The 16,907-nt window shown below is 55.6% G+C and overlaps 1 protein-coding gene across 1 annotated transcript in view; it reads right to left on the bottom strand.

The window, feature by feature from the left end:
• ASTN2 (astrotactin 2) overlaps window positions 1–16,907 on the bottom strand; it is a 302,383-nt gene that overhangs the window by 130,811 nt on the left and 154,665 nt on the right. The gene's annotated exons all lie outside the window — the stretch shown is intronic.

Raw genomic sequence — 16,907 nt, 5'->3', positions numbered from 1 at the left:
AACTGCAAAGCAACGATGCAGGCCATGGCCGGGCAGGGGGGCTGAGCCGCCCCAGCGGCACGGGGATGGATGGCTCAGAAGGGTGAGGGACATCTCCTCCGAGCAGGAGACCTAACGGGATGGGGTTTGCAGCCTCCACCACCAGCTACCCCTGGCTGTGCAGCCCTCTGAGGTGATGCTTAACGAGCTCCCCAGGCATGGCGGCTCCATTAGCTCTCTGGCAATGTGGGACTGTTTTCAGCCTGGGGATGCAGCCACTGGTTTTGGCCCAGATTTTCAAAGTGTGCCACTGGAGAGGGGGCTGACAGCGGCGAGGAGAGAGAGGAACAGCTGCTACACCCCAAAACTGCACCTTTCCACCACCTGCAGCATCTTCCCAGTACGGGACCATGACCAAGCACCAGACAAAGCCCTGCTGGGGCTCCCCACCCCAGGCAGCATCATCACCCCCACAGCTTTGCCCCCAGATGACTGACTCTGAAAGGAGGGAAAAGTACATTCATAGACAGACACCAAAAAAAAGCCGGCGCGTGCAGCTCACGGTGCAATTTTACCACACATGCAGGATCTTTTCTAACCTTGGCAGGTATAACATTGTATAATAGGCCCCTAATGAATTGTTTCTAGAACAACGATAGCGGGGAAATTATTTGAAATGGTGAACAGACAGGTCTCTGGGAGACAAGCCTCCCCCAGCAAGCAAAACGCCTCGCGCCTGCGCAAAGGAAACAGGAGGGGGGATTTTAAATATTGATCTTACAGCCAAAATATAGGCCAGGAGGCTCTGCGTCCTTGCGATGCACAGACAAAAGGGCAGCGGAGCAAAAATAAAGGGACGTTCCTGCAAAATTAGGTCAGCCCCACAAGCTGAGGGAGGCTTAGGCTGGCACCACCTGCCCCAGCTGCATTTTTCTGAATAGATTTTCCTTTAAACAGCTGCTGGTTTCACTCCTCTTTCACCTCTTCTACTCCTGCGGTTTTACCCCCACAGCCCATTCCTGGGGGGGATGCTCCATCATCCCATGATCATCTAGCAAGTGGGGACACCTTGGCCACCTTCACCTCTGCGGTGAAGACGCCAGGCTGGTGGAGCACTTCCCTGGGCCCTCCTGCTGGTCCAGGGCCAGGATATGGCCAGTGCAACCTGTACCGGTGGCGAGCAGGAAGCCATAGACCTGTGCGACCAGCCTGGGGATGCTCCTGATCCCGAGGCGGCTGAGGAGCAGCGGGACGAGCAGCCGCAGGAGGGGACGCATGAGTGGGGCCAAGCATGGCTGCGCAGGCAGCCCTGCCGCCAGGCAGCAGCCTGCCTTCACGCTGCACCCCTTTGTCAAAGCTGCCGGCACCCGATTGCGTCTCAGGAGCTTCACTTTAGGCACTGCTGGCGAAAAAGTGATTTATTTGTCTGAGGGGAAAAGCCTCTCGCTCACACATGTGCTCACAAATCTCCTATTGATCACGCTGGGCACGGGATCCCCGTGGCAGAGCAGTGCTTTGCTGTTCTGAGCCCTTTGCGGTCTTAGCGATGCAAATGGGGAACTGCAATTACTGCTGGAGCCAGGAGCTGTGTGGGTGGTGGTAAGCAGGGGCTGGAAAATGAGTCAAGGCGGTAGGGAACATGGGAAGGAGCGTGTTGGTGTCTGCTGCTCTGCCTCAGCAGAAAAGGGAGAAAAGCATCAGCAAGCGCTACCAAACCCCAAAGCCCCGGAGAAGCGCAATGCTGCACCAGGAAAGCGGGATACGGCTGTGCCGATCCTGCCTGCCACCCCGGAGCACGGGGACCTTCCCCTTCCTGATGGGTCAGCCCCGCACCCTGCACCCCGGGGCGAGCGCAAGGGACAAGTGGGTCACGCCAGAGGCCTGCCCAGCCCCGCATCCCACCTCCGAGAGGGCCAAGAGGGGATGCCCAGGAGGACAATGACACTGGCTGGTGGCGCCCACCGCCTTGCACGAGGGGACAGACCTAGCAGTGCCAGAAAAGCTCAGACCCAGGGGACAGAAACACGTGGCTTGGCAGACACCAGAAGACTGTGTTAACCCGGTGCCCTGCACCAGGGCAGGGGGCTGAGAAGATACAAAGAAACAGCATCCCCTTTTCTCCCCATGCAAACCCACCGAGACCATCTCACCAACACCCGCCTGTGCCATGAGCCTGCAGACCGGCTGTCCCTGGGCATAAGCTCGGCTCACGTGGGTGGCAGGACAGCCCCCGGGGGCTGCTGGTCCATGCACGGGCAGCTAAGGAGGGAGAAGCTGGAGGAGATGCACAGCAGTGCAAGGGGAACGCGCATGCAGTAGCTGCTGCTCAGAGCTGACGCCTCTATGAAAAGGTATTTACTGAAAAGCCATGCTCTGCGGTGCTGCTTGCTGTAACGCCGTTTGCTTTAACTGCTCCGCAGTCGAAAGGTTGAGGAAAAACAAGGGGCAAGCGCGAGTCAAGGCGTGGACATACACACCGGCACGTGTCCACAACGTGCCCCCGTAATGGGAGGCAGCAGCGGTACAAGGCAGGACTTCAGGAGCACTTTGATGATGGATTTTTGCTACCAAACTCCTCCTGCACCTCCTCCCTCCCTCCCCACCTCCACCCCCCAGCTCCCTGCCACCCCAAAGCAGGGATGAGCCGAAGCCACGCAAGGGGAAGCACCCACTGGGCGCAGGGTCCAGGCGCGACACAACCCCCTTTGCCGAGCCCTGCCAGCCGGCACCACGCCGAGCCCCCGCTGCGTCTGCGGGCACAGGAGGGCAAACCGGGAGGGCAGACGATGGGGACACCCAAACCCGGCTTGTGCCAGGTGGCTGCTGCCCGCAGCGTGCCCGGCTGGCACGGCGGGCGGTGTGCTGCGGAGCCATAGCCGGCAGAGGGCTGCAGCTCCTCTTCCACTGCGCCTTATTAATAACCCTGCCGCTCGCAGCCCTGCTCACCGTAGAGGCACAAAAAAAGAGTTTTTGCCAGGCTTTTGTGCTCTCTGGAAGCTCTGATCAAAGCCGTCGGGCTCTGTGCGAGGGGAAGGGACACAGACGAGGGGAGAGATGTGACAGCATCCCTGTGCATGTGCAGCCACATGTGCCTCCGTCTGGGGAACGGCTGAGCCACCGGCACCTCCGCACGGGTTCATACCTGGGGGGCCATGCTGTTTGCTACAGGCACAGCAGTGCTTTCGTGACCTTGCGGTTCCTACCAGCCGTGGAGCCAGGTTTATTCCGATGGGATCAGAAGAGAGCCCAGCAAACCCGCCTGCTCCCAGCACCTGCTAGCCCCACAACATGTCTGTCGTTCCACCCCCCAGCATCTCCTTGATGCTCACGGACCAGATGCCCAATACTTCCAGGAGCAGCAAGCACGCCGCTCTCTCCAGCACGATGCACACTGAATCCGCTCGTCGACTTGCAGTGCCCTCCTGGAAGGGAGCTGCACATCTCTTGGGGCATTTTGCAGATACTGAGTCATTATATAAGGAAATGCTGCTTCTCCCTTGCAGCATCAGTCCCCACTAGCATCCGACCCAGAGTACATCCCTGCCTTGAGAGGGAGCTGACTTCCAGACAAACAAGTCTTGATGCTGGGAAAGGTCAAATGGCCAAAGGCTCTACTGAGCTCTCGTACTGGCAGGGCGGGCTGAGGAGGAAGGCAGTCGACTGGATTGAACCGAGCTGAAAATCCTGGCTTTGATGGACGCTTTGTGCAACCTTGGCCAAGTCATAAAATGTACCCGTTGCCTCCGGTGACACAGGTAACAGACAGGAGCTCCCTCTGTCTCAGGGTGCTGGTGGGGTAAAGGCAATTAGCAGCTGCTCAGGTACCAGGAGGAGGGCTCAGGCAGTGAGAGCCCGCTGTGCCAGTGTCCTCCTGTCCTTCTGAAACTTGGCACAAAAACTAGAGGTGTTTTCAGGGAATCTGACCTTAAATAATACACCCAAGGTCAAGCAATATATCCATGGCACAGTGCAGCGTAGGGCTGCATTGCTGTGCTCTGCAGTGCTGGTATCATCTCACACAGCTGATGGGAAGCATCCAAAAGGATCAGCATCCCACAGCATCCCTGAGCGAATGGGGGGTTTTAGGGGAGCAGGAGAGCCCAGTGCAGGCACTGGGGAGGAGCTGGAATGCTGTGGTCCACCTGGATGGGGCCATGGCCGCCGGGTCCTGGTCCATGTCATGATTCTGCTGAGCTCTGGGGCACCTCGTCCCCTTGTCAAGATACTGAAAGCTAGGGCCAAGCTCACAGTAGGATTTTGGCCCACAGTAGTGAAAGATCAGCTGGTGACTCACATTCATTTCATTTTTCTGTTAGCAACACCGTTGAGTGAAGGAGCAGCTTCTCCTCCTTGGCTCAGCCGGCTGTGGCTTCCTTCCCTTGCACTTCACTCCCAAAGGACACAGCCTTGAGACTGGACGCTGCCCACTGACCCTTTCAGAGACCCTCCTTGCCACTGGACAACTCCCACTGCAAATCCAAGCATCAACTGGCTTGGGGCATCCTGTCTCCATCCACCACTGGCAGCGGACGCATACCTTGCTTCGCAGCAACCGGGCAAATATATTCATGAAGGGGTAAAAAAAAAAAATATATATAAAATGACCCCACAAGTGATTAGCTGATGCCCTGAAGCGTGAGATTTAATTACCCTTATCTGAGCCGGCACAGCTACAAATGTTAATCACATTATCATCCAGCGTGCTTATGTTCAGCAAAGTGACTATGCGAGGACTGCGCTTTCTGCTATGCAAGTCTGAAAGGACGCCTTCTCTGGCAAGAATAATTTATTAATCTTACTTCTTTCTGTCCTGCAATGGCTTGGGGGAGAACAAGATGGATCTGAGGTTATTTAGTGCCAGCTTTTGACCCAACTTTTCTTTGGAGGAGCTTTTCTGCTGCGGTGGCTGCAAGCTCACAAGAGCCCAGCCCGCATCTGGCATGTGGACATTCAGAAAGAGCTTCTTTTTAGCTTGTCATCACCAAAAAAAAATTGATCTAGAGTCACTGGGAGACAGAAAAGAGGGTGTCCTGTTTCCACAGCCACTTTGGAGAAGGTAAGCACACTGTAAATCTCCCCCCACGTGTCTCCATGACCTCAGGCACCGGTGAATTATAAAGGCTTAATGAAAACCCTCTGAAGTAGCCGTTACTTACTCCAAATTTACTGGTCATTAATTTTAGTGAGGCCCTACTCATGTATAATGAGGCAGGATAAAGAGGAGAGACCAGTCAGGTTTTGCCAGGCCCTGAAGCCCCCTCCAGCTCCCCAATTTCAGCCCTAACCACGGTTTGCAACAATGTGTGGCCGGACTGGGCTGCGGGAAGAGAGGAGAGCACCAACCCGGAGCTGCCCGTGCCCCCCGAATCCCTCTGGTGCGGCCACAGCCATCACCCCCATCCCTCCATCGGCCCTGATGCTGCAGATGAGACCTGTCCCCCCGCTGCCAGTCCCTCCCTGCCGCATCCCCAATGTGCCCCACTTCAGTGCCAGCAATAAACAGCCTGACAATATTCAATAGCTGCCTTCCCCCCTTGGTTCAGGGAGAATTAGCATTTAAATTGAGGTGTTTCGGGGAGGTAAATCATGCCAGCGCTGGGGCAGCAGTGCCTGCGGGCACGCACGGTGCTCCTCGGGGCTGGCGCAACGTGCCTGTGTGCACGGTGCTCAGCACCATCCCCTCCACGCACCCTCGGACCAAGCCCCAAAACCCTCTGTGGGGCTTGGAGCGACTGGGACCCCCCTTCCCACGCTCCCTGCTCCACTTCTCCCGCGGGGCTGGGGCTGCGTGGCGGTGAAGTCACCTGCTCTGTAATGGGGAGGTGTTGAAAAGGGCTCAGCCAACGCCGGCGAAACGCCGTGGGCTCCGTCTCGGCGGCTCTTTGATCCCTGCACTGGAATACTAATCGCGGCGCCACGCCGGCACTGCTGCGGGAGGCCCTCGGTGGCGTCACCGGGGCTCCTCTTCCCTCGTCGTGCTCTATTTGGGGACACCAAAGCGTGGGAGGGGACAGCCAGAGCTGTGGGACCGGGCAAAGGGTGGTGGCTATTGCCAGGGACTGTGGATGGGAGCAGGAGCTGCAAACCCCACTAGTGCCTGTGCCACCGGGGCGTAGTGCTGTGCAGGGACCCCAGCCGTGGCACAGTGATGGTGACAGCCAGCAAATGGCATCTGGACATGGGACTTTAAGACCTGGGACAGCAGTGACAACTGGACAGAAGGACGTGGGTGGTGGGAGCAGCGCTGCTGCCCGGAGCCAGCAGAAGCAGGGAAGGGGATTCCTTCCCAGTGAATAGTTTATTCACCGTGAAACAGGAATTCAGTTGACCCAAAGGTATTTGTCAACTCTGCTTGAACCTGTTGCAGAATCTGAGCAGAGATTTTTTAGGTTCTTGTTTCTTTTAAGTACAGAATAGATGGAGGAAGACGAATAGTTGCTACCACTGTGCTTCCACTACCTCCGTGCCTCCTGGGAGGGTCCTGCGCCTCCCTGATAGCTAAAGGCAAGTCTCAACGCAGACTGCGACCGGTTTCCTATTCTCCATTAGCACACCAGAACATCAAACTCATTTCACGGTAATCCAAAGCATGCCGCTGCTGGTGTTCTACTTCAGCTGTTGAACCAATAACTCGACTCTCCACTCTGCTCATGCCCGAGCCCAAGCCAGCAGCAGGACTCCCCCTCCGGGAGTCGCATGCCTGTGTCCATCAGCATCATGCTCTGCCAACATTGGACCATTCCAACCTGATTTTCCTACAGATCATCTCCAAACATCCCCCCCAAACACTAAAGTCCTCCTCTGGTCCACACAGCCCTGGCGATGCCACCAAGCACTCAGGGAAACTCAGCCAGCAGTGCCCATCACCATGGCACTGATGGTAAACATGATATTCACCATCACAGAGAAAAAGTGCATCCTCTCCTGCAGCCATTTTTAAAGGAAACACACAGGAATCTGCTTTGAGATGGGGAGAGGAAGAAGCCATGAGGGATAGGAGCAGAGATCTCCCTCCTGCACCCAGTGAGCCCCAGAGTAGGCAGCTGGTGAGGGGACGTGCTGCTGGAGGAGGTCCACCACCAGCACGTGGCTCTGGCCAGCAAAAGCAACACAGCTCAGGTGGAGTGCCCGTGGCCATGTGGAGGGACCCCAAGAGGCTCCCCAGCCTCTCCCAGCTGCTGGCTCTCACGATGCCGGGTCCTGGTGACATCTTCAGTGCCCATTTATCACCCTTTATTGTCCTTCCCATCCCGCTCCCCATTATACAGCTATTTATTTGTTCCAGTAAAGCATGTCTCCTGTGGGTGAAATCCTGCGGTAGGCTGTGGATCTTTCTTCCTCCGGAGTGCCTGTTGGGAACAGGCTGAAACGGAGTGGCGAGTAAAAACAAATTTGGAAAGTTACGGTTCCCACAGCAACGCCTGGCGCCTGTGCAGCAGGCAGAGCGCAGGCACGCAGAGCTGGATTTATGCCTTAATTACAGAGTTGGGGCTGCAAGAGGAATCCCATGCGAAGCTCTAGTTTTCAGCCCCTTACAGAACTTTGCAAATATATGGATTATTCCCTTTGGGATTGAAATTTCCCATGCTTAAGCTAAGCTTAAATGTGATTTTCTGCAAGAAGTTTTAAGAAAACTCAAAAAACCCCATGTCTGAGTGAAAGAGTGAAGAAAAAAAAGCGGACACGCCTGTGGCTGGAGAAAGAGAAAAGAGTGGCAACCTGTCTCTTGTTTGCCTGTAACTCTAGCACAAGTTGCTCCTGGAAGCCCACACTTGCAGAGAGTGAAACCTGATGGAGGCCAGTGCATATGAGCTGGGAGACATGACTTGGTGCAGAGGCTGCCATCATTAACATTCAAACATGGGGAAGATCTCTTAGCTGCATCAGGACCAGAACCCAAAATAGTCCACCGACAGTCTCTTCCCTCTGATGGAGCAGGCTCCAAGCTCTTTGCATTTACTGCTGGAGATCTGCTCATTTCCTGGACTGCTTGCTTGGAAAAGCAGCAAGGAAGCTGATGAAATACAACCCAGCATATGTCTGACCCAACACTTTGCATCTTTAAGTTGCTATCTCCTTCCTACTGTCCTGCACGAATCATGTCACCTAGGTGTATCACATCACTTAGGTGCATCATGTCACAGGTGCATCATCACCCAGAACAAGCCCTTCCACACACCCCCCTCTGATTCTCTCCTTCTGCAGGGGCAAAGCAAACGAGCAAGTGGCCAAAGCCTTTCTCCCTGCGTGGCTCTGCATCAAGTGTTCGGCTGATCTCACCAGCGAGATAGGCAGTGGCTCCACCACTGCCCACATATGGCTGGGGTTTGGCCTCAACAGCCTTATCCTAAGCCTGCAACCCGGTGGCAGGGCCAGGAGGACATATCTGAGCCGTGTGCCATCCCTCCTTGTCTGGAAGGTCTGGGAAATGCCCAATAGCTGATGCGGCTGATAAGAAATCTACCCATTTGCAAAGGGCTGGCGCTGCTTAGCGTCTGCCAGGAGGGTCCGTGTCTTGCTCCATGTATCTGCTCTTCAACGTGTCTCCCTCCATTAGCTTCGCCATCGCTGACAACCGAAGGGTCTGACCTCGTCGGCTTCCATAAGCTCAGCAACTTTCAGCCTTTTAACGATTTGGATGGAGAAGACAGACAGAGCTCCTGGAGCAGCTCACGGAGCTTCTGCCCACCAGGTTGTGGCCACTGCAAGATCATCTGGGGATGGTTTCTCTATGGGGACAGTTTTTCTGAGCCTGAGCAACCCAGAGCCAGGCTGGACACCTCCTCTGAATGATTATTTCAGTGACGAGCTGAGCCAAGGCTGTGGGTCCTCTTGCGCGGGTTGTTTGGGTGCTATTTGCAATCATTTCCCGAGTGTTGCTCAAGCAGCTCTGTGCCTGGCGCTTTCATTATTATTACTTCTGACAAGGCAACAAATGCAGAACTCCCACTGGCTGCAGAGGAGCCAGGACTACACGCTGGGACTTCCCAAGGAACTGGCGCGAGGCTGGTGCCTGACTTGCATCCAGTTCCTATGGGATTTGGGCATGGTGACCTGAAGGCAGTGGCCTCTCTGCACACCAGCAGCCCCTCACACCAGCAGCTCTTCCAGGGAAACCCACCCCCCAGCTGCAATGCCCTGGAAAGCGCAAGCACTGCCTTTTAAATAATATTTGCCTTTCTAACATAAATGCAGACCCAGCTCTCTGCTCAGCACACATATCCGTTCTCTTTAACAATTTGGGATCTTAAGCATGTTTTTTTCCTCTCCTAAGCTTCGTCGTTAACCTTTAAGATGAAGATAAGGCATAAGAGTTTGGAAAGGAATCAGGAGGGACCTTGGAAATGAGCCAGGAGCAGTGTTAATACTGGGCTGCACATCATATCTCTTCGGTTCTTCTTTCCCCCCAGGGTGATTCGGACTGCTCTTGACTACCACCATGGTATTACAAACTCTAATGAGGTTTGGAAAATAAGAAACCCACTGCAGCGTGGGAGAAACTAATAGAAATTGTTTTGTCTTCTCTCTATTAGTCATTAGAAGCAGAGGAAAAACAGCCACAGGCAGTGGCAGGGCTGCAATATCACCACACATTTCATATGCTGGCACTCCGACAAAGTCATTTCAATGCAGTTAATGCTCCCGCTTCCCCTCCGCACAAGGCCTGCTGTACGCCAGCATGGGTTCCAGCTGCGCCAGCATCCCTGTGCCAGGATCGACCGAGCCCGGGGTGACCCCAGTGGTGCCCGGTGCCCGCCCAAGGTGCCCATGCAGGACGCTTGGCCAGCCCTCAGCTCTGCCCAGCAGCAAATCCGCCAGCATGGACCATCACAGCCGCTCTGCAGCAAGATGCTGTGCAGAGCCTGGTGTCCCCCAGGGGCCAGGGACAGGCAGGGAAGGTGAAGGCAGCACACAGGCAGGGCAGCGCTTGGGGATGCATCCGTAAGCGGCAGCTCCCTGGTGCTGTCAGGCAGCCGGAGCATATGGTGAATTAGCTGGGATTTGTGACTGCATCTGCAAAGTCGTGTTTGTGTGTGCAAAGTTAATTACGGAAGCCAAGAAACGATGCGCACGGCGAGCCAGGGCACCTGCAGCAAACTCACCCCTTGCCATCCTCCCGGGGAAAGGCAGATGCTGAGAGCCAAGCCCCGCTCCAGGGCTCCGCAAGGTGCCTTGGAGCACCTTCCACTTTGCTTCCCTCCTCCCACCTCATGGGCCGTCACACCTGGGCTGCATGGCTGCCTGATGACAAGTGGCAGTGCCATCCCACCTTCCAGATGTTTGCCTGCTGCCCACGGGTACGGGCACAGCTGGTGAGTGGCACCATCCCCTGGCAAGCCAGGGCGCAGGCACGCAGGCTGCTCTGCCTGCACCAGGCTCCTTTGGCTTGTGCTGGGGAAGAAATGAACTGGCACAAACATCCCGAGCTTTCATCTCAAGAAAATGGTTATTGAAGTCAACAGCCCATGGGAGAGTCCTTCTCACCCAGCTGCAATCTGGGCAGAGTGAGAGCACGACAGCAAAGGAGCATCGCTGGGGGATAGGCAGGAGGGCAAGTGATGCTGGGTCAGTCCCCACCGCCTGCTCCTGCATTCCTCTGCACTGAGCCACGGCTCCAGCATCCAAGCCAGGTCACGCTGTCCAGGGACCGCGTATGGTGGAAGATTTAGGAGATCTCCTGGGTTATCCCATGTGCCCTACGGGTAGGATGCAGCAGGGGATGGGAGGGGTCCCGGCATAGCTTGTCCACCACCTTTGGTGGACAGTGGGTTCAACTGATGGGGCCCAAACCTAGCACTTGCCTTCAGGTTTACGCAGTCACGAGTTATACTGCAACACGCAGAAGGGCAAATCCTCCATCTCTGGAGAGATCACTTGTGATGTGAAAGAGCAAGACAAGATTTTCTGCTGCACCGAGGACTGCATCCAAGCCCTGCTGCTAACTCGGAAGCAGGTATGGCTCGACAGCTGGCATAGCTGCGGAGCGCTCAGATATCCCCATGATGGTGCCTGCTCGCGACTGCATTGCCTGGAGCAAGGATTCACATTGCTAAGTCAATGTCAAGACAATTTAGTCCTTGGATGGGGAATCTCCATTGACCAACGCTGGCACTAGCGAGGAAGTGCAGTGATGGGCTTGCAAGTGTCAGCCTTGTCCCCAGAGGTGCCGCTGGAGCGGTGTTCATGGTGCAAGCATCACAAACCCATGGCCTGTGCTAATGGTGACCACCAAAGAAGTGCCCATAGCATGATGGAAAAACCCTGCTATCACAGCTTCAAGTCGGGTGACTACAATTTACTGCCTCAAACCATCCCGCCTCACTCTGTTCTTTCTTTTCAGCTGAACATAACTCTTATTTTCATGTGTCCCGAGTGGGTGCAGAGCCCCCGTGCCCCAGGCACCCCACATCAGATGAGGAAGGAAGGAGAAGCAATTCCTCTCTGCAAGCCTGTACACCACTGCAAGGCTATAAAGCCAATAAAGACCCCCTGGGATGAAAGGTACTCTATAAATCTGAGCTATTATTATTATAAAACCAATCTCCACCGCATCTCTTAATAATGCAGATTAACTATGCAATAACACCAGCTATAATTAGTATCATAAAAGTCAGAGATGGGAAAGGCTAGCAGGTCAGCGAGTCCATCCCACGGACTGCTCCCCACAGCATGGGGAAAGGAGGAGACCTCCCGGGTGCCCTGAGAGCTCAGAGAAGCCAAGGCAGAACTTGGCAGTACTGGGCACCACGAAGGGAATGGCAACAAGGAGGGGATGGGATACAAATCACAGCACCTCTGCCAAACCCAGGAGGGGAACAGAGCCCCGCTCTCGTTCTGCAAGTGCCCGACGCCAACCTCCAGTCTCTCCTCTCCTGTGTGGGTCCATGTCCCCTCTCTCAAGCCTTTCTCCTTTCCTCATGCTCAGGACTCGAGACAAAGGTGTCACCATCTGCTTTTCATGGGGTAGACCCTGAAGACCTCACTGAGCCCTCTGACAGCTGCGTGGGGGAACGTGGGTGTCCCCTAAGGGCCACAGGCTGATGACAGCAGGGCAGGCTCCTTGCAGGAGGAGCCCGTGTCCCAGCCCAGCTCCCCAAGGGACAAGCATTCCCCCAGACCCTTCACCTCCCGTCCCGAGAACCTCCCAGCCCCAGAGCTAGGAGATGTGACCTCCCCATACACACACACACACACACAGAGTGTTCCAGCAGCATTCCTGGACTGGGATCCCACTGCCTGCTCCCATCCTGCCCAGGGATCAGCCCTCCTTCTCACTGGTTGACCAACCCAGCTAACACATGCACCCCGAGCCCCGATGCCCGCTGCCTTCCTCCACCTCCCGCTTCCAGAAACCCTGTCATACTCCTCGCCTCCACGGTGTGCCCATACGACCCAGGCACCTTCTCCCCTGCCATCCCCGCTGGCGGTGGGAAGGGCAGGAGGGAGGGCTCCCTGCCTGGGCACAGCGCTGCTCTGCCCAATTAGCACTGCTGGGTGACAGGCTCTGTTTGTGCTGCGTGATTAGCTGTGGAAATGCAAATCCGAACTTCCTCCGCCGCAGCAGCTAACAAGATAATGAATATTTTCATCAGCTGCAGAGAATACAAACATCTGAGCAGACACAAATGCGCTGCCAGGGCTGGGGGGAAGCGGGGAGCAGGGGTGCAGGGTGGGGGAGAAGCTCCCCGGCATCCCTCGCTGCGGGGGCAGCAGCTCTGCTGCTGGGGGAAAGGAAAGCTCTGCCACCGCCGGCTGGTCCCTGAGCCCAGCAAAAGCCCGTGGGTGACACTCCATCAGCTTTGGTGGGTGCTGGTACCATCTCCAACATAGCTCCTTGGCTCTGGACTGCGCCTGTGTCTGTGAGAGCGGGTTTGGGGTACACACCCATGGTACCCACGTCTCCCAGGACACCGTGAGAGCTCTGCCCCCTCACTGCCCATCTCTGGGGCCTGAGCTCCCCTTTGAAACATCAACTCGCCAATTTGGACGGCTGAAAAGCCTGTTTTCGGGGCACGGACCGAGGTCAAAGCTGCTTGGCTTTTCCGCGGCCTCATGATAGAAGTGGGGAGTTCGGTTGCGTTTTTTAACATCCACCTATTTTTTTGTACTGGCACGTTTTCACACACTGCCTGGCACTGCTGGGGCTCAGCAGGGGCTGAGGAAGGAGCCCAAGCCCCAAGTCACGGATGTGCAATTGGTTTTGGGCTCTGGCTGCAGTCTCCACCCTGGCCATCCCTCCTCCTCCCCAGGGCTCAGGCATACACTGGGAGCGGCAATGGCCAAACAGCAGAGACCGACTCTGGGCGAGGTTATCCCACTGCCTGCACAGACTGGAATGAAATGGGGCAGCTCAGGGGCGCAGCTGGAGCAGTGACAGGGCAGGAGGAGCAGGAGGCGGCTGCAACAGCTGTACCCACGCTCGCCAAGGATGTGCTGGCCGAATCCTTAAATCTTACCCACACAAGGCGCAGAACGAATCTGAAAACCTCTGGTACTTAAAATACCTCCATTACTAACACCTCAGTCAGTATATTTTAAAAAACATGTCTTCTGCCCTGGACCCCTGCATTGTCTTTAGGATATCGCTGGCACTGGACTTGCTTTTGTTTTGCTAGAAGAAGAAAAAAATGCTACCAATCCAGAGCAAAAGCACGCGGCTGCAGACTGTCGGAAATACCAGCTCAAAGCCATACAATCTGTTCTCCTTCTCGGTAGGATGCTAACTTTGAAACGGAGCAGGGCTGATGCATGCAGGATGTAATAGTAGCCTAACTGACGGAGTGCTGTGCTAATTGCATTAGTCATTTATACCCTGGATTGATAAAATCTCAATGCTTAGCCTGGCCAGTGAAAATGTGCTCAAAATACATGGTGTATGTCTAAGTGCAACCTGTTGTGGCTCTGAAAAGGGCTGGATGGACTCAAGAAAGCAGCGAGGATGTCCCCGAGGCTAGGTTGAGAGGTGGAAAAAATGGGATTGAGGAAAAACAGCTCAGATGGGGGCCCTTTGGGGGCTGCAACGCGTGTGGCACGGCAACAAGCGGGCACCAGGACATCTCTGCTCTGCAGGCAGCATCCCCGGCTGGGAGCGGGCAGTGCTCCTGCACGGCACGTACTGGGAGCGGGGCAGAGCGCGGGGCAGAGTGCGGAGCATCACATCCCACAACAGCTCCACAGAGCTGCTAAACTGCTAACAACCCCCTTGCCTGCTACTGAGGACCAAGGCTTGAGGCATTAGCCTGGCTTGGAAAGACATCATTGCTTCCAACTAGTATGTCTGAGGCTTCAGAGTTGTGAACAGGTAATAGAATTGCAGCAACAAATAATAAAAAGAGGAATGAAATGGAAGGCAGCCACTGGAAAAGAGATCCATCCGTTATCCCGGCCTGAAGGGTAATAGGTAAACAAGGCATTGGGGTACCGGCTGGCGCCGAGCTCACCGGCACAGGAATAATAAACAGCGCAATTATAACTTCTGTGCTCAGAGGTTTCAAAGAGAGGGGAAAAAATATGAAAAAATCAATAGCGTTAATTTAACTAGTTAGGGACGTTACATTTGTGATGCCGTGGGGGAGGCAGGACGTCCGAGCCGGGGCTGGCCTGCGAGCTCCGAGCCGGGCGGCACCAGCGAATCCCCCCCGGCCTCCCGCACCCTGATGCGATGCTGCTGACCCGGCTGAGCACCCATCCTGCGCCCTGGCAGCACCCACGGCTTGGGGGCACTGGGTATGGCGATGGGGTGGGGACATTCCCCAAAGCAGCCCCCCAGCGGGGATGGCGCTGAGCTGTCAGCTCGCCCCGCCGTCGCCGCGCCAGTTTATTAAGGGCTGAGAAGCAGTGAGGGGAAGGAGTGACAGATTTAAAATTAACTTGCCAAACTCCCCATCAATATTATGACAATTTCTCGCATCGGTTCAGCGACCCGGCGCGCCGCCTGACAGCATTAACGTAGCTGTGTGGAGGCAGAGCCGGCTGCCAGGCTGGCAGCGCTCGGGGTGAGCGGGTGCCCGTCCCTCCCCGTGGCCCCCCGGCCTCCTCGGTGCTGTGCTTGGCAGCACTGGCCGGCGCTCAGCACCACCTCCAACCTGCCCTTTCCCTTCCCCAAGGCCATAAAGCAGCAGCAGCCCTGTTTTACAGGTGGGGATGCAAGGAACAGCATCCTCCAAGGACCGACTTGCAGAGGGAAGGGGGCTTCCAATTTGCAGGATGGTGCTCGGCATGGCAGCCCTGCATCCTCCAGAGCCATCCTCCCTGGCTATAGAGGGGGAAAACACTCAGCGCCTAGCAGGTTCTTTGCAGTGAGGGAGTGCCGACACAAATCCTCTCCTCCCTCCAGCCACCGGACCATTTTGGCTGCCTATCTGCCCCCAACACCCAGAAACTCCCCGGACTTGCTGCACCTCTGCTGGGGGGGGGGAAATGGGGGCTGCGCGCGTGAGCGAGGCGCTCCCTGTGTCCTGGGGCTATGCCAAGCCGGAGCAAAAGCTGGGATGAGAGGCAGAGCCAGAGGTAGGGATGGGAAGGGACCCCGGTTGGGGCAGACGGCTGCTCCCCAGGGAGCATTCTGCTGCGCGTTGCTCTGACATCCTGTTTGCCGTGCAGTAATAATCCAGCAAGTAAAGCTGGCTCCATGGGTAGCAATTTGGGTTTTCTCCATATTAATGGCATAAAAGCAACAGTCTGAAACTGCAAACAGCTCTTAAACAAAAATCTCTATTCCCTCGTGGCAAAGAGATGGCAGAAAACAGATAAGGAATGAACAAACAACCCATTTGGAAAATAATCCCCCAGTGATTTGGGGACGGCATGGAGTTTGGGCTCTGCCCCACCACAAGGCAACGGGGGGAAAATCACTCTAATCTAGTCTTTAGTGAGCTGGATCCACTGCTGAGCCTCCCGGCTAGACTGAGAAGTGTGACTGGAATAGATCAGCTCCAATCCCATCTATTTATTAACACCACACAGCATTTCACCAAAAAGAAGAACCTTTTTTAAAAAAAAGAGAGGGATGCCCAGAAGGCGGCAGCTCTAAATGTGCTTTCGGCTCAACAGTGGAAGGAGCGAGGAGGGGGTTCTGGTGTGTGATGAAAGATCTCTTGTCTGCGCCCCACCAAAATGCCTGCAAGGGACCGCACAGGAGAAGCATCACTGGAGGAGCACATTGATTTAAATCCTTGCAACAGCAGCAGCAGCAATGATGTGGCGCACTCCTCCGAGCAGGAACCTTGACGCTGGCTTGTCCAACAGGTCAATTGAGCACCCCAGCCACCACAGCGATAATTGGCGGTTATTAAGCCACCTCAATACTGAAAGAGCTGTCCACAGAGCTCCTAACTCATGATGGTTCGAGCTGAGCTGCAGGGATGCTGCGGTGCTCACGTCCTGCTGAGCTTGGCTTCAGTCTTGCTGATGGATGGGGAAAGGGTCCTTGGCACCAGCACGAAGGGAGGTGTGAGCAGGGACAGGCTCTATGCAGCAGTGACACCAGTGTTGGTGTATATATGGAGCACCCATAGTGCACACCAGTATGAACTGTTCCGGCAGCTGCCCCTCCCTGTTGCAGGTACCTTTGTCGGAGCAGCCAGTATTTGATTCCTCCACCCTTACCTTGGGTGTTACCATCTCCTCAGTCATAGCCACCAACGTGTTTGGGTGCTGCCTGACCCCCTCGGATAAAGTGATGCGGGCTAAAGGCAAAAACCAAAACCTGAAGCAGCACTGACTAGAACCACAGGCTGGTCTCAGGTCTGGGACCTCCAAGCTGTGCAGCTCTCCCATTTCATTACCAGCCTGGCGTGCCTCATGATCACATCAAACACCATCCTTACTCTGCATCGTAGAAGTACCCACTGCACATCCCCGTCCTCTCGAGCTGGGCAGACACAATAAAGCCATCGGTGCTACACCAACTCCATCCCGGTGCCGTG

Source organism: Haliaeetus leucocephalus, unplaced genomic scaffold, assembly GCF_000737465.1.
Source record: "Haliaeetus leucocephalus isolate CR32 unplaced genomic scaffold, Haliaeetus_leucocephalus-4.0 Scaffold306, whole genome shotgun sequence".
Lineage (NCBI taxonomy): Eukaryota > Metazoa > Chordata > Aves > Accipitriformes > Accipitridae > Haliaeetus > Haliaeetus leucocephalus.
This window is presented reverse-complemented; position numbering and strand designations above follow the sequence as displayed.